General features: G+C 44.7%; 1 protein-coding gene and 1 long non-coding RNA gene across 4 annotated transcripts in view; one reads left to right on the forward strand and one right to left on the reverse strand.

The window, feature by feature from the left end:
• LOC125722697 (serine/threonine-protein kinase PLK3-like) overlaps positions 1 to 21,614 on the reverse strand; it is a 185,800-nt gene that overhangs the window by 138,520 nt on the left and 25,666 nt on the right. The window lies entirely within an intron of this gene.
• On the forward strand, positions 17,852 to 19,762 carry LOC125722738 (uncharacterized). The gene is made up of 3 exons (XR_007386560.1): positions 17,852 to 17,878; positions 18,054 to 18,144; positions 19,044 to 19,762. It is a non-coding gene; the product is annotated as an uncharacterized LOC125722738 (long non-coding RNA).

Below are 21,614 nucleotides of genomic sequence, written 5' to 3' on the forward strand. Positions count from 1 at the left end.
TGTTTTGCGTCTACATGCATTTCTTCAGACAGAAAAATGACCTGGAACATGTCGTCCTTGGTTAAATTTGAGGCATTTCTGTATGCGATTAGCAGGTAATCTGGGTGTTTAATGTCATTGCATGCTTGTTGATTTTGACTCCACTCTTCTTTGTACACATTATTCTCACAAATAGAACATGACAGCTGTACAGCCAAAGGATTTATAGCATCTGCTTTACCCTGAGACACATGGGGCTCTGAGGCTCACAGCTGGGACTCAAAATGCTAAATGAGAATCACTGAATATTTACTACCACATGTATGTATGCCCTTATTCTTTTAAAAGTTGCACAATTTCATTTTCGTAAATACATTAATAAAACAAACCTGAGCAATTTCATAATAGGAAATAAATGCTTTTGCATGATTATTTGTCCAGCTATGGACATTCAGTGGCACCCCCAGAAAATATAGATTTAGATCCTTCCCTGAAGACACCCACAGCGTGAGGACCAGTAATATTACTTTTAAGGAGGAAAAGTTGCAACTACTTGAAGCTAGTCCATAGCCATACTAACAACTGAAGCTTACTTTATGTTCCTCATTGGAGTTGGTACGTTCCAACGGTCTCTTCTGCAAGCTCAGTCAGTGATGCAAACAAGAGATGTGATTAGTGCGGATATTTCTGGATGTTTGGCGCAGATTATGGTTGAGTTTCGATACAGAGAACTGTCTATACAGCATGCCAGTTACTGATGGAAGAAATCACTGAGCCATTTCTCCAGTTTATTTTAGGAACCTTGGTTCCTGTTTCTGACCTGTGTGTTCCTAGTTTGCATGTTCTCTCTCTCACGCACGGATCTGGCAGTTCTAGATTCCACCTGCAGTCCAAAGACATACAGTGAGGCTGATGGGTATCTCCAAAGTGCCTGGAGGGTGGTTTGCCCCATGATGGTCCCGGGTGAACCCAGCTTTGTGCCCTGTGTTGCCTGATAGACTGTAGTCCAGTGTGTAGTGCTGCACTGTATTCCGTGGTAGGAAGGAAGAAGTGGGGTTTGGTTAGGCTTCAGAAATATTGCATAGAGGTTATAAAAAAACGCAGCCTTGCACAGATGGCACAGAAGGGTGCAGGGGCATGTCAGATGAGCCGTGGTACCTCCTCAATGCCAGTTCTAGTGACCAGTTATCAAGCCCAGTCAAGCGGGCAGAGAGGAAATGATTCTTATTCCTCCATAAAAGTTGGTGCTCTCCTCCATGCATGGATGGATGGATGATTGCAGGAGCCCGACCATGACCTGTAGCAGCAGCATTTGTCACCACTCAAATCACACGTTTGCCTGTGGCCCCCTGTTGGCCAGAAGCAGTTACTACACTAAATATTATGTATACACATTCCATCCATCCATCCATCCATTTTCCAAACCGCTTATCCTACTGGGTCGCGGGAGGTCCGGAGCCTATCCCGGAAGCAATGGGCACGAGGCTGGGAACAACCCAGGATGGGGGGCCAGCCCATCGCAGGGCACACTCACACACCATGCACTCTCACATGCATTCCTATGGGCAATTTAGCAAGTGCAGTTAGCCTCAGCATGTTTTTGGACTATGGGGGGAAACCGGAGAACCCGGAGGAAACCCCACGGCGACATGGGGAGAACATGCATGGCTCTCAGCGGAGGCGGTCGCACTTCTCTCCCTCTCCCTCCCCTTATCTTCCCTGCTTTGCTCCTCTCGTCTCGTCTAGTCTACTGTCTTATACTTGAGAGACTCTCTCAGCCCTGCTCTCCAAACTACGTAAAACGATGGATTTGATCAGCTGGTCTTTCAACGCAATTGACACCATCTTCTCGATGAGAAGCCTAGGGTCGGGGGAACCTGTCTGGCAGGAACGTATGCTGCTGGCTACACGATGGACGGATGGGAGCGGTGGAGGGTCGTGTGCCTGGCAGCTCTTTCCGTGGAGGACATTGAAGACATCTACCTATTCGGAACCATGATTACAGGTATTATGCTGATTGGATTAAGCATTGCCCTGGTTTATCAAAGATTGAAGAAGACGGTGACAGCCGCTCAAAGCCCCACTAGGCTGGCCGGAATGATTGATGGAGTGGGCAGAGCTGTTAGCACTCAGACTGTGAAACTGGATAACATCATGGAGAAGCTCACAGCTTTGCAAAAATTATTGGATGGCTGAGACCAGCGTGGACATTAGGGGAGTTGGAGATTACAGCTTCTCGCCCGGAAACCCAAACAACCCTATTCTATCAGGTTTTGGCTCCCCCCAATCAGCACCGGCCTCGGCCAAGGCCGCTGCTGAACTAACAACTCCCCCAGAAGAACCAGACAGTGAGACCAATCCCAAGGACTGACTGCACCCTCCCCCCCATCCGACGCCTTTGCCGCTTCATACCCCCAGCGTGAACAGGCGGGTCTGTGACCAGCGCCCTCGTGGCTGCAGGACCGGATGGCTGTCTGTCTGTGCTGGACTACCTCCTCCTCCCCATTTCCCTCACCTGTTGCAAGTTGTGTCATTTTATGTTGTAAGGTGTAGTGACCATGTGCTTATGTTGCTGAGGTGTTTTTTTCGGTTCCTACAATGTCCTCCCCACTGGAGTACAGTCTGGGGGCTGTTTTTTTATTCTCCTCCTCTCTCCTCACGTTATTCTGTTTCTTTTCTTCTCTCTGTTTGCCCCTGTCTCCCGACCTGTCTACCCCCTACTGTGATGTTTGTGTACATGTATGGTCGGTTGATGGCCTGTTTTACGCTGGTACTCGTGACTAGTGACATGGTATATTGCAACAGCAATAAAGGGTTTTCATCATCATCATCGTCATCACTTTCGTTTTACTGTAATATTTTATGGGTTTTTTGTTATTTCAGTCTTAGTTATGATAATCTATCTTTTTATATATTTTGTTTTTCCCAGAAGCTGGTGAAAAAATTATTTTGATGCGCATATGTACAGTGTATGTTAGTATATGACATGTAAAATTCCCGGATGGAGTAATGATTAATGATATATACATGTAGACTAAATGAAAATGGAAAAATGGAAATTATATAACGGGGACATATGTGCTGTAAGTGAAAATGTAAATGTTTTATGAAACAGGCCTGGGGGCTGAAGCTAATTCAGTGGTAAAGACATGAGCTCGTCTCTTGGAGGTCGACGTGAGGAGGTCTGCACTGGAAAAGACCACACTGAGTGAGTGTACCCTTATTGGTAACTGAAGGGTAACAGCGGGAAGCTGTTACTCTTCAGTCAACTTCACTATCCAATGTTGTGTCAATAGTCATGATCAGCAAGGAACATTCTTAGATATTAAAGTCGTTTACTCTGGTATTTGCGCTCTGGCTGTGAATGCAGCAGGTGTCCACAGTGTAACAGGCAGGCAGGTACACAGACAGACTGACTGGCAAGCAGATAGATAGACAGACAGATGGAGAGGCAGGCAGGCAAGCAGGTAGAGAAATAGAGAGACAGGAAGGCAGATAGACAGGCAGGCAGACAGACAGGCAGGTAGATAGACATGTCTAGGAGGGCAGAATGAGGCTGTGAGACCCTGATAAATACTCCTGCTTCCTGTGAGGTTTTATGTATTTCCTCTCCAGGACCAAACAGCTGTCTCCCTTTCTCCATCTCTGAGCTACAGGATGGTATGTGTCACCTAACCTCTGCACACTGCACGCAGTGATTTGCAGTGATTTGCAGTGATTTGCATATGCCATAGGACGCTTGGCCCTTTGCCTCCTTCCTGATCCAAACTTCCAGGGTCTCCATGGGTAACCAGCATCCTGATGCCATGAAGAGGGTGTTGAGGAAGAGGAGAAGCTTCATGGTGTAGTAATACCAGCCACATTTAAATCAACATATAGGAAAAAAAATCACCTGAGCTGCAAAACACATAGCAATCCAGTGGGGGCGCTGTTTGGCTCATTGAGTTTGGATGCTATGTCTATGATGGGAAGGTCACCTGTTCAATGTCACTACTGGGCCCCTCCGTAAGGCCCTTAACCCCCCGTTACTCCAGGCACTGTTTGGCCCTGCTTTCTCAAAAATGTCGCTTTTTATGAAATTGTCTGTTAAATCTAACATTCATTTAATTGATAGAAATGTGCATCACTGGTGAAAGGTAAGCAAGTACTTAACAGTGATAAATTCAGTGTCTTACTTTTAACAGGGTTCTAAATACATATATAAAGCAAGCTGTGATTGGAAAGCAGTTCATACCCAAAATGGTACAATGGCCAAAAAAATCCATCCGTCTGTGTCTGCACTCGTTCTGCCGTCTCATTCGAAACCAAAGCGGGTCGTACCTCCCACTTCACCTGGTGTCAGTCAGAACCATCCATCCATTTTCCAAACCACTTATCCTACTGGGTCGCCGGGGGTCCGGAGCCTATCCCAGAAGCAATGGGCACGAGGCTGGGAACAACCCAGGATTGGCAGCCAGTAGAACATTCTGGACACTCTTTGGATGCTTTTCCTTTCCTCTCCAATCCAGCTCATCCCAAACTGTGTCAGCTGGGTTTGGCCCAGGTGACTGTGCTGGCTGGTTCCATCACTCTCCTCACATAGCCAGGAGACGTGTTTTGGGTCACTGTCCTGTTGATTAACAAAGAACAGGAGGTGTGTCCAAACTTTTGAACACTGTATGTAACAGAGCTACGAATCCTGAGCCTTCTGATTCTGATATACAGAAGCCCCCCCCCCCCCACCAAGCCCAAACCATTGCCATGCGTGTCAGCTGCATGCGTGTAGTACTGGCTGTAACGACTTGCCTGGTGACAATGTCTACTAGACTCACGGCCCTTGACCCCGACCCTCCTTGGTGACACAGTGGCTGGTATGACAAGAATCTCTGTTCTGTTCTTCCTATACTTGGCCAAGTCTAACCCCCCGCCTCCCCAATTCAACGCATTGACCCCATGGTCATGTGTGAAGTACCCAGTGTCTCATTCCAGGACCTAAAATATGCACCTTGGCCGTCCAGGGAGTCATGCTCCGCAAGACAGTGTTTATGTCATAGCTATGTCATGGGGGAGAGCCATTAAATAAAATGAGTTATTGTCAGACACAATTTCTAAATGATTTTAATTAATGATCCACTTTAAAGAACAAGAAGAACTACAAGAGCCTCTTTCCAGAAAATACTCAAATTGGACTTCGGCTGTGTTCAAAACGTCCGCTTGTTTGCTCATTCACTCACTCTATAGTTTTCGCTACATAGAACATTCGCTAGAGGATAAAGGCAGATAACGGTGGATGTACTTCGTACACTAGGGGGATGTTATTTTGTAATTTTGCTACATAATTATGCACCAGAAATTTGTAATTGCTATCTCTGTCACAGAAAGAAATGCCAGAATATCCCAATATATAGTGTCAAACTACAACGCTGAAAAATGTACTTGTTGATTTGTTATATATTTTGTGATAGTACTAGTTGTACTAATTGTAATACAAAACACACCAGAACATGGGCACCAACGTTGCTATTTTTGGACAAGTCCTCATTGTAATTGACATTCATTCACAACGCTTAAGTAAAAATAAAACAAAACTTTATAATGCAAATTTGTACATGTAACTCTGTTATTAATGTACTTGACTGCACTGTATCCACCTACACAAGCACGATGGGGACTGCAGCTGTAACTATGGTATTTTATATTAATATTCAACACTATATTTATTGTGTGTTAGCTTTGCCCATGTAAAGCAATCAAATACAATAAAATGAGTTTTTAAGGCAGTGGTAGCCCTACCACTATGTAAGCACACATGCAAGTATTTAATGTGCAAGCTACTTAACAACGGTTAATGGTTATAATTCAGACCGTGATAAGTTTCTCAAATATGGTTTCAACACTCACGTGACAGGCATGATGCATGATGGTCTAAGTCGACAGACGTAGGGTACAGTTTCTATACACTGCATTTTGGTGTGCCTCACACTGTTTTGCAGTGCACTGTAAAGTGGGTGAAATATATAGTGGAGAATTTGAGCAGCATTTCAAAGTGACTAACTATATAGTGGACGAGTGGACATTTCAAACACAGCCTTTGATGGTGATGGTGATGATGATGATGGTGAGGATGGTGATGATGTCTCCACTTTGCCCAGGATAGTGTGTGCATATTCCCTGCAAAGGCTGCTGCCAAGTGTGGAAAGTCAAACAGCATTAGTCTAATGAAAACATACAGAACCTCATCTTTTAATCATTCCATAAGTATGGGTTTTATCCATCCATCCATTTTCCAAACCACTTATCCCATTGGGTCGTGGGGGGTCCGGAGCCTATCCCAGAAGCAATGGGCACGAGGCAGGGAACAACCCAGGATGGGGGGACCAGCCCATCTCAGGGCACACTCACACACCATTCACTCTCACACGCACACCTACAGGCAATTTAGTAAGTCCAATCAGCCTCTGCATGTCTTTGGACTGTGGGGGGAAACCGGAGAACCCGGAGGAAACCCCACGACGACATGGGGAGAACATGCAAACTCCACACACAGGTGACCCAGGTGGAGATTCGAACCTGGGTCCCAGAGGTGTGAGGCAACAGTGCTAACCACTGCACCAGCATGCTGCCCCCATGGGATTTATATGTAAGCTAATTATATGCAAAAACTTTTGCTATCAATAAACTGATCTTTTGTTGTTGTTGTTGTTTGGTCGTTACACAAACGCATATTTCAGACATTTTATAGATGCTGCACACTTTCTGCCTGAAGGTTAAACAGTAGAGCATAGGGATTTAACATTCCATTTCATTATAACCTTCACCCTTCTGACACGACACATAAACCTGACATTGTTATTCTCAGACGAACGATGCCTGAAGCCTGCGGAATGGCACAGGTGTAATATTCACTGTCGAGGTGTCACTTTTCATTCATGTTGTAATTATGGAGGCCCCAGCTGCCTTACTGTGAGGTCAAAGCGAAACGTGGCTTTCATGGGTTTTTCAAATGTTGCCACACGAATGCAGCAGTGCTATTACCTGTCAAAGTTTACAGGTTTTCAGTGACTAGGCCTGACATTTCAGTCACATTTAACTGATTTTACTGGGTCACATGATCGGGGGCGGGGCCTCAGGATTGCATTTCTCTCCACAGTGGGATTTCAGTCACTACAGTCATTGATAAAACAAACACCCAGCAAAGTATTTTTATTCTGTTCTTCAGCTGTATGATCCACTGAGGTGAAATATCGTTCTCGTTGGTTATAGAGCAAATGGAATGATAAATAGAATATAAATAGAGACATATAAACGTGATATTTTAAGACATAGATAAATAAAATGCAGTTGAGCCACCTGAGTTACTAGTCCTTAAAACAGACCCAGTCTTAGACTTGAACTCTCAACAAAGACACTGTGCTTTCTGTGAACTTTCCTAGGGAACCCTGGGCTTTGAGTTAAAGCCAGCGGTTCATTTTCAAATAATGCCAGATAAAAATAAATTCCCCCATGCCCACTGGCCCCCTGCTCCTCAATCACATCAATGCAGTGTAACGGCAGTAAGCTTTATTACAGTGTTGGCGTTGTGATGGGAAGCATACTCAAACTGCAGAATCATGTGTATGCTCCCCCACCCCCACACACAAAAACCACCCCCTGCCCTCCAAAGTATTTACTACTCAGCAACCCAAAAAGGCCAACCTCAGACAGCAGACATATCACTCAATACTGACTCCGAAGGCAAGAAGGGCCACGAGAGAGGTGAGTGGACTTTCCTTTCTGTTGCAGTGGCGAAGAACGTGCTGTAACATCTGTGTGATTTGGCTACGCTGAGCAGTAGGTTGCTTCCAGGTTCAAAATTTCTGAGACAGCAGTACCCAGGAACAATTTGAGGAGACACTGGGAACGACCAGAAACCAGCCAGGTAAAGGGCGGAAGCGACATTCTAATGGCAGAGATGACCGTCAACTTATCCGACAGGTTCTCATGAATCGTAGGAAGACATCAAGTAACCTTCAAAAGGAACGGGAAACAGTGTTTGTGTGTGTGTATCACTAATGTGCCAATATGAGAGAGTATAGTGTGAAAATAGAGCAAGAGATAATACATTAAATTCTAGATTTTTTTTGTCTTCAAAATCAATAAAAAAGACATTGAAAGTCATTATTGTCAATTATCTGTCCGTCAAATAGTATCTCATCACAAGCCTTTTAAAGGCAAATCCTCATTTTTTCCTAATTTCTTATGTGTGCTGATTAATGGTGGGTCAGGAGGACAGCGGCAGTGAGCTTCATGTGATTACCGTACATCTCAGATCTCAGAGTGAGGAGAACAGAGGGACAATTTTCCTCCAGTGATATGAAGTCACAGCACAAACTCTTGGTGTGAAAGGTGACCGTCGAGGGGTGTGCTGCTGTGCACCTCAGTGGGTCAAGATGCTATGCCTGTGATCAGAAGGTTGTTGGTTCAACTCTCACTGCTGGCAAAATGACTTCACCCTTAACCCCATACTGCTCAGGGACGGGCTGCCCTTGCTAACTCAGAAAAAGCTGTTATTTTGTATAAAATAATTTGCTATGTAAATTAAGATGCCCTTTTACTTCACTGGAACATCGCATGAACATTCATGTCTTACTGTGTAATCTTACTGGGACAGCTAAGTACAGCTACACAAGCTACAAAGCTACTGTACACATATAACAGCAAGTATTACCTAATTAACAGTTACTTACTAAGGTGTTCACTAACATTTACGTATACGGCTTTAAATTATACCTTACTGGTTAAAATATTTGTTGATTTATTACAGTTAAGTGACGCCTTGATCCGGAAGCACAAAAAATGCTTTCTCTCACAAACTTTTTTATCAACAAATATCAGAAGTTTGTCACTTAATCGAGTTTCTAAGACCATCTTTTACTGCACCTGTCTATGTATGATGTATTAGACTAGCACAAAATAATTATGAAGCTTATAAATAGAAATGAAAATTCCTATGAAACCGGAAACATAAGCTTGCCGGCAGCACTGTGTCGCACGGCACACAATTTGCTCATTTTTAATTTGATTTCTGCCTCTACTGACACATCCCTTTTTGGCTGTGTCACCCTGGCATCGGGCTCCGATTGTGGGTCACTTATATAGTGGGTGTCACTCTGTCACTCTGCTTCCTGGTGAGATGGAAGCCAGCGTGACTGTCAGGTAAAAGAGAGTCAGGTTCTGAGACAGAGAGCCTCAACCTGCGTCTAAAACGGGGAGCCTCCATCCATTTATAAAACAGAGCCTCCGCCTTCCTATAAATCAGAGAGCCTCCATCCATTTATAAAACAGAGCCTCCGCCTTCCTATAAATCAGGGATCCTCCATCCATTTATAAAACAGAGCCTCCGCCTTCCTATAAATCAGAGAGCCTCCATCCATTTATAAAACAGAGCCTCCGCCTTCCTATAAATCAGAGAGCCTCCATCCATTTATAAAACAGAGCCTCCGCCTTCCTATAAATCAGAGAGCCTCCATCCATTTATAAAACAGCCTCCGCCTTCCTATAAATCAGAGAGCCTCCATCTACCTCTAAAACAGAACCTTTACCTGCATGCCTCTAAAACAAAGAACTGCCCCCAATTTATTAAACAGAAAGCCTCCATCTACCTGTAAAACAGAAGGCCACTATATTTGTCAAGGGTGACCTCGGCAGGTCTTTGTCCCATCCGCTAGCAATGACATGTGGCAGTATATAAAACCATAAAAACATTCCTTCCAAGTGCAGTTTAATTTTCTGTATACAGTAACAGTGGTAACAGTGCAACAGTGCCCCCTAGGGTGGTATCACGGTAACTACAGAGCTGGGTTTCACTATCCTGTTCGATGCTCTCATAAATACCACAAAGTTGAGAAAATCAATACAATTTCGACCCAACCCACCTTGGACACAAACTTGTTACACCTCTGCCATCTGGTAGATGCTGCAGAACCCTGTACGCAGACACAAACTGGCTGAGGAACAGTTTTTACCTCACATCCATCACACTTCTGAACTCACAGCACTGATCTCAAACATTCTGATGCAATACCCCACATGTGCAATATCCATATTTATGTGCATTTAAAACACTTGATAAGCTCTACTTCTGTGAATTGCTCACCCACCAACTTACCAGCACCGTATTGTGTGTGTGTATGATTCTATACATGTACAGTGTCTGTACATCATTTATTTTCTGATTCTGTTTTATGCCTCGGATTCTATTTAAATGTAAGTTTACTGTGCATCTGCTGGCGTGTTCCAAACTAAATCTCATTGTACTTACAATGACAATAAAGCATCTCTATCTTCGTCTGTATATAAACTAGGCAACAGTAACACTGTTGCCTCACCAGTCAAGTTAAAAGGGTTAAAATTCCACCTCTGCTGACCGTGGCGTGGGTTTCCTCTGGCAGTCCAATGGCATGTACACAGGCTGCGTGGTACCTTTAATAGCCTAGAAGTGGACCTGCATCCTGTCCTCCAGTGCTGTGCCTCTTGGGATGGACTCCAGCACCTCAAAACCCTGACAAGCATAAGTGCACCTGAAGACACAGCTCAGATATTTTACATCGCTGGATAAAGTATGAATAAATCTGTACCCGCTGAAAGGCAAACTCTGTTGATGTCCATCTAAGAATAAGGATTATTTCTCTGAGCCTCAGTGTTTACTTCTGTCTCTGTTTTTGTCTACAGCGAGGTGCCTGAGTACAAAACCTCAATGACAATACACTGACATTAGGTTTATATTTGTCTTTGTTTTCTTCACCCATTGGCCTAGTCTAATTTTTGTTCCTGGGAAAAGGATTTGCATTCTTAAGTTCATTTCACACCGTTAATCTGGAATGTTGGTATAAGCTATATCAATGAATAGTTTCCCAATAATAGCAGGAAAATCTATTTCCCATAATTTGGCAGCATTTGGTGATTGGAGACGTAAATTCAGTAATTAAGCAGTGTGGGGGTATACTGGTGTTAATTAATAATATGTTCTACATTGTTACAGATTCCAAGGGCTTCCTCAAGATTATTTGGACAGTATTGCAGATGTCCTTAAAAACACAGTCCGCTACCTTGAGAATCCAATTCTTGATGACAGTGATTTTATTTACTATAGAATAGAACAGATAGAAACTACTCTAATCAGATCTTTTCTGAAACGTGAAACTGATTTAGTTTTAGAAAACTTGTCAAGAGCAAAGCTGCTCTTGAACTGTGAACCCAAAAATGTCTGCACAGGTTTTGTTGTAACACCAAGTCATACAGGTACTAGAGGTCAACCTAAAATTAATGTCACCAAAGATCAGCTGGAGTTTTTCCTGGACCATAACTTCTCAGTTCCACAGATAGAAGAAATGTTGGGTATTAGTACAAGAACTGTCCACAGAAGAATGGAAGAACATGGACTTTCAATCCATAGCACTTATCAATATCTGAGGAAGACCTGCATAACCTGGTGACAAATGTGATCACAGAGTTTCCAGATTCAGGCTACAATAACGTGTCAGGGTTTCTTTGCAGTATGGGAGTGAGGTAAGTTTTAGATAAATCTTAAGCATCAACCATATTTGTCTATAATCAAACAACAAATTTAGTTTTTTATAAATATATATATATTTGCTTGCCTCAGAACGTATGCAGGTAACTGCAGCACATACTGTACATTCACTACTGTCTGTAGTAATTTGAATTACCAATTCATCTTTTTTATGTCTTTCAAAATTTAGGGTGCAGAAAAAGAGGCTAAGGGAAGTTATGAGGGCTGTCAATCCCATTGGTGTTTTCTTAAGGGGCCTGACAATTAACACCATCAAGTGAGGAGGCTATAGTGTACCATCGCCATGGGCACTCTGGCACGTTGATGGCAATCACAAGTTAATCAAGTTAGTAATAAACAATTTACATAAATATTATGAACATTTCTATTACTGAAAATCAAACTGCTGCTTCAATTTGACCAGATCATCTTAATATAGTTACAAAATTAATATAAAATATATATATATTAAATGATTTCTTTATTTTTTAATAGGTGGAGGATTATAATCCAAGGAGGAATTTGTTGTGATCGCCGGTGAAGGGGGTGATCGCACGGGCAGGCAGACGGGCAGGAAGCAGGCAAGCAGACGGAATACGGGGAAAAACGGGAATTTATTCACGGTACAGGGACCAGGAAACATCTGACATCGACTAACATCCATGACGGACAAGACATGGACTGAAATAGACGGGACTGGGCGACACAGCTGGGCAAGATCAGGGAAGCACACGTGGATAATGAGGGGGCGTGTCACACACGAGGAGCGGACGAGCCGGGCGTGACAGAATTGGTGGATACAGCAGAAAAATCATGTATCTAAAAGCTGGCACCAATAACAAAGCCTCAGTTATTAAAAACTTTCTTGAATCTGTGAACCAGTAGTGTTAGTGAAGAATACTGCTGGGTTTTAAACTGTAAAAATTTCATACAATGCAACATCAACTACGCGTAAACAAGCCATTCCAAAACCAGGCGAATTCTTAATTCCAAAGTCCATGTCGCATTTGAAATCTTCATATGAGGCATGGCATGATATTTTTAAGATGTTTGAACAAGTGCTGGCTTGAGGGAACCTTGAAGAATGATGAAGAAAATCAAGTGTAGGTGCAGGGTTACAGCCAAGAGCTGGAATGCTGTCACTTCCGGTGGCAAAAATAAGGATGTCCTCCAGTGTCCGTAAAGGCTGGCTGCTTTTGCCAGGCTTCATGTATAAAGTAAATAAGGCTGAATGGTACTTAAATATATGTGGTTAGAGTGCTGATAGGGGGCGGCATGGTGGTGCAGTGGTTAGCACTGTCGCCTCACACCTCTGGGACTGTCGTGGTTATTTCTCCTTCTCCGCCAAATCAGAAGTCAGAGGTCCGCTTGTGCAGTATCCAGAATTCAGTCTTTATTGCAACAATGAAGTTACAACCAAGGCTAGACACGTAAAAGTGTGTCCAGTACTGTTTTACACAAATTTTTATAAGTTCTTATCATTTAACAATATCTCGTCACTTAAGCATCATCATTCCTTCAGCCATTCACAATAATTGTTTTTTCCCTTAAATCCACACCCCTAGGTGATAAGTTTGTCCATCATTTCTTTTACCGTTTGGTCTCTCGGCTGAACATAATGGTGGCGTGAGCAGCTCCACTTGGTTTTTTAAAAATACTCAGCCGTGAACTCAGGCGAATCCCTTCCTTCAGTAGTAAACCTAGGCAGTTTCAGCCTTTTACACATTGTCTAACTAAAAGGTTGATAATATATTTGTCCTTTAACATAGTGATAAAATATACGCTAATAAAAGTGAATATTCATAGATTCAGGACTAACATAAAGTAGCTAACAGAATCTCAGACTAACAAAAGGTGCAAATACATACTCAGTTGATTACATTGTGTTGATTACATTATAATGTTTATATTGTAATGATTACATCATGGATATTTGGCATACTTTTTAATAATATCATAATACTTGTATTCTATGTTATACAGTACTAAATAATATTCCATAGGACCCGGGTTCGAGTCCCCGCCTGGGTCACATGTATGTGGAGTTTGCATGTTCTCCCCATGTCGTCGTGGGGTTTCCCCCCACAGTCCAAAAACATGCTGAGGCTAATTGGAGTTGCTAAATTACCCATAGGTGTGCATGTGTGAGTGAATGGTGTGTGAGTGTGCCCTGCGATGGGCTGGCCCCCCATCCTGGGTTGTTCCCTGCCTCGTGCCCATTGTTTCCGGGATAGGCTCCGGGCCCCCCGCGATCCAGTAGGATAAGCGGTTTGGAAAATGGATGGATGGATGGATAGAGTGCTGATTTTATGAAGAATTATCATTCTTTAGAATTCCACATCCTTCTAAGTTTGGTTCTAATTGTGGTTGAGGAATACTTACTCTTAGCATCCAAGAGATAGTCTCTCCAATGGCAGATGGCTTCATTTTCGTATGTGTCGCTCCCTCGCTCAGACCTTTGTTCTGTAAACAGCTGTTCAATACTCTCAAGCTTTTCGTTGATCTTTGTAAATACTGTTCTGAATACGCCTGGATGGCTCTGGATAGCATCCAGTAGTCCACGGCAACAAAGACCATCCTGGAACCTATAAAATAGGGAAAAAAACCACTAATTTTGAATGGCCTAAAAACTTTGAACATGGATAATACATAATGAGGAACACACCTTTCAAAGTGTGTCCTTGTGCTGAAGGACAAACCAATTAATGATGTCTTGCACCAGTTCGTTTTTATTGCTGACAGTGATGCTTTGCAGACATCCAGCTAGTATCAGGAGGTTCTCACATCTTTCAACAGCTTTGTCCAGGTTTTCCTTAAACTCTGAAGCCACAATCTGATATTGGACTGAAAACATTTATTTTTACAGTGAATTATTTCTTCATCCAAACATTAATATAATATCAAGCTTTTCAAAAACGCACAAGCTGAATATCTCATAAGGAGAACTGACAAGACTTACTAAATTGTCACGCCCAGCTCGTACGATTCTCGTGTGTGCCACGCACGTGTGCTTTCCTGATCGTACCCAGCTGTGTCTGATTATGTTTGCCCAGCCTTGTGTATTTCAGTCCGTGTCTTACATTGGTTCCTGGTCTGTCACTGATGTTAGTCTGCGTCAGATGTTTCCAAGTCCCCGTTACCGAAATAAATCCCCGTTTTTCCCCGTATCCTGCCTGCCTGCCTTGCCTGTTTCCTGCCCGTCTGTCTACCTGTTCGCCGCACCCGTTAACCGGCGATCCTGACAGAATGACGGACCACAAGAAGAGAAAGCAGAGGAGAAGGAGACCCGATGAGCCGACGATCAGCCTGGGAGCTTCCTCTCTCGCCAGGCTTTGGGAGCAAGTAGGAGGAGGAACTCCTCCTGCTCCATGAACGGGAGCCGGTCACCGAGGAGCTGCAGCCGCCCCTCGAGCGGTATTACTTCCGGCCCGAGCGGCTGGCTAATAGAGGGGCCAGAGTGGTGCGGGACGCTATCCCGCGGGTGCCCCGCACCCTTAAAGGGGCCACGCCCGTCTCTCCTGTGCGGGACCTGGAGGTCCCGCCGCCTGCAGCCGCCCAGCCTGAGGCACTCCCTTCTCCTCTGCCAGCTGCAACCGCTGCGCCTCCGCTGGTGGTTCCAGTTACGCACGCGGCCCTCGCGAATCGATACTTCACCCTCCAGGGACTTTATTGGAGGGTAATGGACGAGCCGGCCATACAAGGCTCCCAGAGGAGGACCAGCTCGCTGCGCAGCTACAGCGTGACTTCGCTGCATCCCCTCCCGCCTCTCTGCAGGAGAATCTGGAGAGATTAGTAGAGGGCCTCAGGAGGCTGATCCAGATCCGGAGAGCCCCGGCCCCTGCTACGAAGCTCGAGCCGCCGCCTCCTGTGCCCGCGGCTCCAGCGCAGCCCGAGCAGGCGCTCCCTCTGCCCGCGGCTCCCGAGCAGGCGCTCCCTCTGCCCGCCGCTCCCGAGCAGGCGCTCCCTCTGCCCGCCGCTCCCGAGCAGGCGCTCCCTCTGCCCGCCGCTCCCGAGCAGGCGCTCCCTCTGCCCGCGGCTCCCGAGCAGGCGCTCCCTCTGCCCACGGCTCCCGAGCAGGCGCTCCCTTTGCCCGCCGCTCCCGAGCAGGCGCTCCCTCTGCCCGCGGCTCCAGCGCAGCCCGAGCAGGCGCTCCCTCTGCCCGCGGCTCCAGCGCAGCCCGAGCAGGCGCTCCCTCTGCCCGCGGCTCCAGCGCAGCCCGAGCAGGTGCTCCCTCTGCCTGCCTAAGCGATCACCCGCTCCCCAGCGCCCGCGGCGAACCTGACACTAAAGAATATGTAAACATTGCTATAGACACTATTTTAAAATTGTACAGCTGTCTGAAATACAATTGCACATCTTCTTCCCCTACCTCTGACAGCAAGCTTTTTATTTCATGATCATGAATGTCAATGTCTCAATGTCAAAGTAAGTTCATTGTAATGAGCAACTGTTCTTTCAACATTTTGAGATGTCAAGTTTGCAGCATTTAAGTGCCATTTTTGTGACAGTGCATTTACATGCTTGAAAAGATATGTAAATCACCAAATTAACCCAGAAAGGGGCTTCAAGGTGGAGAAAGGAGCAAAAAGACAAGCTGTGAATTCAAATGTTCTGTCTCTTATTTCACAAATAGCTGACTTTGAGTGGAGGGAGGAGCATAAGTTGCCCTCACAATGCGATCTCTGAACATTGTGAATAACAAAAGTGATGGATGGATGCACACAAGAAGAATTTTGCTATCTTTTAAAAACTGTATGCTGTCATTATATATGTAAAAACCTACTTAATTTGTCTGTATATCCATCTATCCATCCATTTCCCAAACTTATCCTACTGGGTCGCGGGGGATCCGGAGCCTATCCCGTAAGCAATGGGCACGAGGCAGGTAACAACCCGGGATGGGGGGCCAGCCCATTGCAGGGCACACTCACTCTCACATGCATTCCTACGGGCAATTTAGCAACTCCAATTAGCCTCAGCATGTTTTTGGACCATGCGGGGAAACCAGAGTACCCGGAGGAAACCCCACGACACCATCGGTAAAACATGCAAACTCCACACACATGTGACCCAGGCGGAGACTCAAACCCGGGTCCCAGAGGTGTGAGGCAAGAGTGCTAACCACTGCACCACCATGCCACCCCAATTGATAAATCAACCTGTTTATTTCAAGGCAACATAACTTTTAAATGGGAATATTTTACATTATTGATTTAGCTTTAATAGCAAGATCCCAAAGCTGGTATCAGTATCAAAGTCAAAATTTTGGTATAAATCCATCTCTAATGTGATGTATTCATGACATGCAATGTCTATACAGACAGGCACAGAGGCACACACACACACAGAACATGGCTGGGGTTCGAGTGGCCTGTATACCTGGAAATGGGAGGCCACCATGCCAACACTATATACTATATGGTTCTTATTTTTAATTATTGAAAATTATCTAGTTATTTATATGGACCATAACAGTGTATGCAGAATTATACTCGTATGTGGCATTAATGGCTGATATAATAGGTATGGAATACATACTGTAGGAGACTGTTGCAACAAGTTGTCAGGTGCCTGACCAAGCCTCTTCTCAAAGGAAAATCAAGAGATTATGAGCTTAAGGGCCAATAAGGCACAGTTTACGTCTCTGCAGTGTAATTAAGGAGAAGCAACTCTCAGCATTATTACTGTACATGCGATGTAATGATCGTGGGCAGCATGGTGGTTAGTGCTTCTGCCTCACAACAAGAAGGTTCTGGGTTTGGTCCTGGGTCCTCTCTGTGTGGAGTTTGCACACTCTCCCCATGTGCGTGGGGGTTTTTGCCAGGGGCTCCAGTTTCCTCCCACAATCCAAAAGCGTGCAGGATAGGTTGACTGGTGAGTCTAAATTGGCTCCGCGGTGTGTTGGCAACTGCTCAGGTTTGGTTCCTGGGATCGGTCATTATGAGCTTAGCTGAACCTGCTTATGTGATTTATTTTATTTTGTTATTCACTCTTGAAAAAAAAAAGGCAAAGTATAATATCGGCAGATTTTGGGGTGAAGGATGGTATCTGAATACACAAATCACGAGTAATGCCACTATTTACTGCTGTTTGCTGCGCAGGGAGAACATGCTGCTTCGACAACATCTTTCCTCAGTGGAAGAATCGGCCAGAAAATCTTCTGTACCCGTTTCTGCCTGCTGTATGTTTAAATTTTTTATTTTTTTTGTGAAACTGTGCAGCTGAATTGATTGTTATATAAATTAATTCATTAAAGACTCTTCCCACCTGTAGATGGCAGCAGTGAGCTGCTAGGGAAGGTTGAAACTGACCCTCCAACAGAGGGGTCCTCTTGCTGCAGGAGGTCATGCAAGAAAACAGAAGACTGCAGTGAGTGTGTCCATTTGCCGCTGTTGTTTTATCTGCTTTATCAATGTTTTTCCAGTAGCATATTACGTCATGCGTTTCACTAACACCTATTAGTTCAAATAAAAAAAAGTTGACTCAGTTTCCTACCTGTGTTACTGCGACCAGACCCCTAACCAATACTTAACATATGCACCAGAGAGTGGAAAAGGGAGCATTACTCAACCGCATCCAGTCCTCCAAGCAACAGGGGGCGCAACAGTGCTGCACAAACTGGACGAACTGCAAAGGTTTGATACGCCTGTGATCTGTGTTGTCTCACCTCTAACTACATGTTGTAAAAGTGTCTGCTGCATGTGCCGGTTCATATCGGGCACCGCACACGCCACCAGCTGCTGCTCGGGTCCATCGCTTTGTGGGCGGGCTGCTCTCTGCAGCCTGCAGTGTGTCCATCATCAGCTGCCAATGGCTGTCATCAGCCCCCTGCACAGATGCCGTGCTGTGAGTGTCTGCATGTCAGGACACAGGAGTATTACAGTTATGATCTGGGTCACATAGCACCCAGACACCAAACTGTTTGACATTTTACTAGAATGATTAAGGTGCTGTTTCTGAGAATATCAATATTCTGTCAGCTGTCCCAATGTAATTTAACAGGTAAGTTCAGCTTTTAAGTAGACTATGTGTGTGTGTGTGTGTGTGTGTGTGTGTGTGAGAGAGAGAGAGAGAGAGAGAGAGAGAGAGAGAAAACCTGTTACTTTGACCTTGTGAGGACATTTTTCCAGTTCCCACAATGGAAAACTCAATGTTATAAAAAGTCTGTCCATGCAATTGATGAACTAAAATACCAAAAGTCCCGTATTACTTATGGTTAAGGTTAGGGCTGGGTAGGGGTTAAGGTTGTCATAGTTAGGATTAGGGTTTTGCCAATAGAAATGAATGGAGAGTCCCCATAAAGATATGAATACAAATGTATTGATATCTATGTGTGTCTCTGTGTGTGTGTTTCCCTAACATTTATAACACCGCCCCAGCCTGTGCGATACCTGTGTAATTAAGCAGTTCAAGTGAAATTTCCATTCCAGTTTCTGAGAAATACACACTTAATATTTAATGACCTTCACGACTGGTCAGGACTGCTGTAAGATTTGATGCACCTTTCATCTCTGCCATACCTCTGTTTTGCCAGTTGGTGGCACTGCCTCCTCTCTGGGCCCTGCAGGCTGTTGCCTGTGGGGAGAAATATCCAGCCCAAACTGAAATCCAGAGTGAGCCTCCCAGTCAGAGCGCAGGACTTCATGGACAGAGGAGGTGAGATTGCCTCTCCAAATATCAGCTGTCATAATATCAGAATATTTAGGAGCTTATATGTATGTTTAACATGACGTGTATGTTTATGCACATAAGTGTTTAACACCACATGTGTGTTTATGTACATGTATGTTTCACGCGACATATGCTGTGTGTGCCCAGCTCATGGACTGAGAGCAGGGGCCACGTTCAGCATTTCCCGGCTCTGAGGGACAGCAGGGCCCTTTGGGGTCAGCCTGTGGAGCCCCAGTCCTGAAGTTCTCCCATCAAGGTGCTCCTGAGTGCCCCCCTCCATCTCGGCACTGAGCAAAGGAGCCACAACTCACTGAAAAGCGCAGTGATGTTTCAGTGATAATGGCTTGCAGCCTTAAAGATCATCATTTTGAATGTCTATATGGCTCTTAAAATGTAATGTTCATGTTTTTGCATTGCATTGAACTCACTTGGTCCCTGCATAGATCAACCATAAATGCAAAATGACTCTGGCTAAAGATCCTCTGGCCTGTTATCATCCAGAGCAGCAGATTCAGATCTGATTGACAATCATGGGAAGCTGCCAGGTTTGGCCAGATTTGATCACATGGCTATGAGCGCATGTTCACTAGCCACCACAGTAAAATGCAGATAATACCTTTTTATTCTCTGTTGTTCATTTTCCAAAATAATTTAATTCATTTGTACATCCATCCATCCATTTTCCAAACTGCTTTTCTTACTGGGTCGCAGGGGGTCCAGAGCCTATCCCGGAATCAATGGGCACGAGGCCGGGAACAACCCAGGATGGGGGCCCAGCCCATCGCAGGGCACACTCACACACCATTCACTCACACATACACACCTACGGGCAATTTAGTAACTCCAATTAGCCTCAGCATGTTTTTGGACTGTGGGGGGAAACCGGAGTACCTGGAGGAAACCCCACGACAACATGGGGAGAACATGCAAACTCCACACACATGTAACCCAGGCGGAGACTCGAACCTGGGTCCCAGAGGTGTGAGGCAACAGTGCTAACCACTGCACCACCATGCCGCCCCCAGGATCATGAGGGTACAGCAGACAAATGTGCTGCAACTGTGTGGCCAGTGTGTGTATCTTCTTGACAAAGATTAACTGGCACCAAATACAGCACAGCAACAGAAAAAGGTTATATTTGGAAGAAAAGGGGTAGTTATACACTGGACCCAGTGCCTTGAGACTCTTCCTGGCAGCAGATGCCATAACAATCACTGGTATTCAAAAGCACTATAGTACTGTTAATCATTAAACGATCAACAAAAATCTCTTACTTTGAAACAGTGCTGGGCCTCAGCTGACACCTGTTTAAAGTAGAATAGAGAATTTCATATTCGTTTTGTGAGGGAAAGTATCATTCCCCACTCATCGGATCCTCCCATGTGGCCACGCCCCCTCATCTACCCCGTGTGGATTCCACATGTTCATTCCTGTCATTGGTTCAATGTATTTAGTTCCCGTTTCAGTTTGTTTCCCCAGACTAGTCATTATATTGTCAATCTGTGTTTGCTGCTTGTTCATTCCTTTTCGCTTTAATTAAACCCTGCATTTTCCTGTTTCCTGGCGTCCTGCCTCCCTTTCTGTGCCAGAAAACTGAGTGTGTAAGTATAGCATACGTGTATATCACATGCACGGTCTGAATGAGGTCCCAACGTATATTTAGCTGTAGTGCTGAGGATTCTGACATTATCTACGTTGACATTTTACGCAGGATGGTGGTGATACCGCTCTGTCGGTGACACTGGTCCTGCGCTCATATTTCTTGGCTTGTCTCGGTCAGCAGGGGGCGTAGCAGCGTCACCCCGCTTCGGGCAAGAAGATGGGCAACCGTTGAGCAGCAGATACTGATATGAAGCAGAATGAAAATTGCGAGAGCAACAAAGAATGTACGCGGTGCGCTCTGGCCAAAACGCCGTCTGCCATTTCCAAAGGGTCCAGGCGGAGCTGGGTAGCTCCTTGCAGGTGTTGCACCGTATTTTGTGACCATCGTAATGTGTGACTTCAGGGTCGCTGTTTCACATGTTATTGGGAGTGAAGGTTCCTGTTCACATGCACGTGCCTTCTGCGAATTTTATGTAACGCAATTATTTTAACTTTTCTAGGCAGTAGACTTCAAAGCAGCAGCGTTTCCACTTTCTGTTCTGTCATCTTATTTGGGGACATTCTAAAACGCTTCATGTGAAAAGGGTTAATGTGGTCTAATGTATCAAAATAGCGACACCAAAATTCTTACACACATATCTGGTCATAAATACTTTCACTTGACAAGAAATAAAATATTAAATGCTAGGAATATGGACTTTATACTACGTTAAGCGTTTTCCCCTCCATTGACGCCCATTATAACCCACATTTGAGTGTGTGTATGTGTACAAAAAAAAAAAAAATTGTTGCACTTTCTTAACAGTGTTCGGATAGATGGTATTCATAGCTT

The sequence above is a fragment of the Brienomyrus brachyistius genome, unplaced genomic scaffold, assembly GCF_023856365.1.
Source record: "Brienomyrus brachyistius isolate T26 unplaced genomic scaffold, BBRACH_0.4 scaffold41, whole genome shotgun sequence".
Classification (NCBI taxonomy): Eukaryota; Metazoa; Chordata; class Actinopteri; order Osteoglossiformes; family Mormyridae; genus Brienomyrus; species Brienomyrus brachyistius.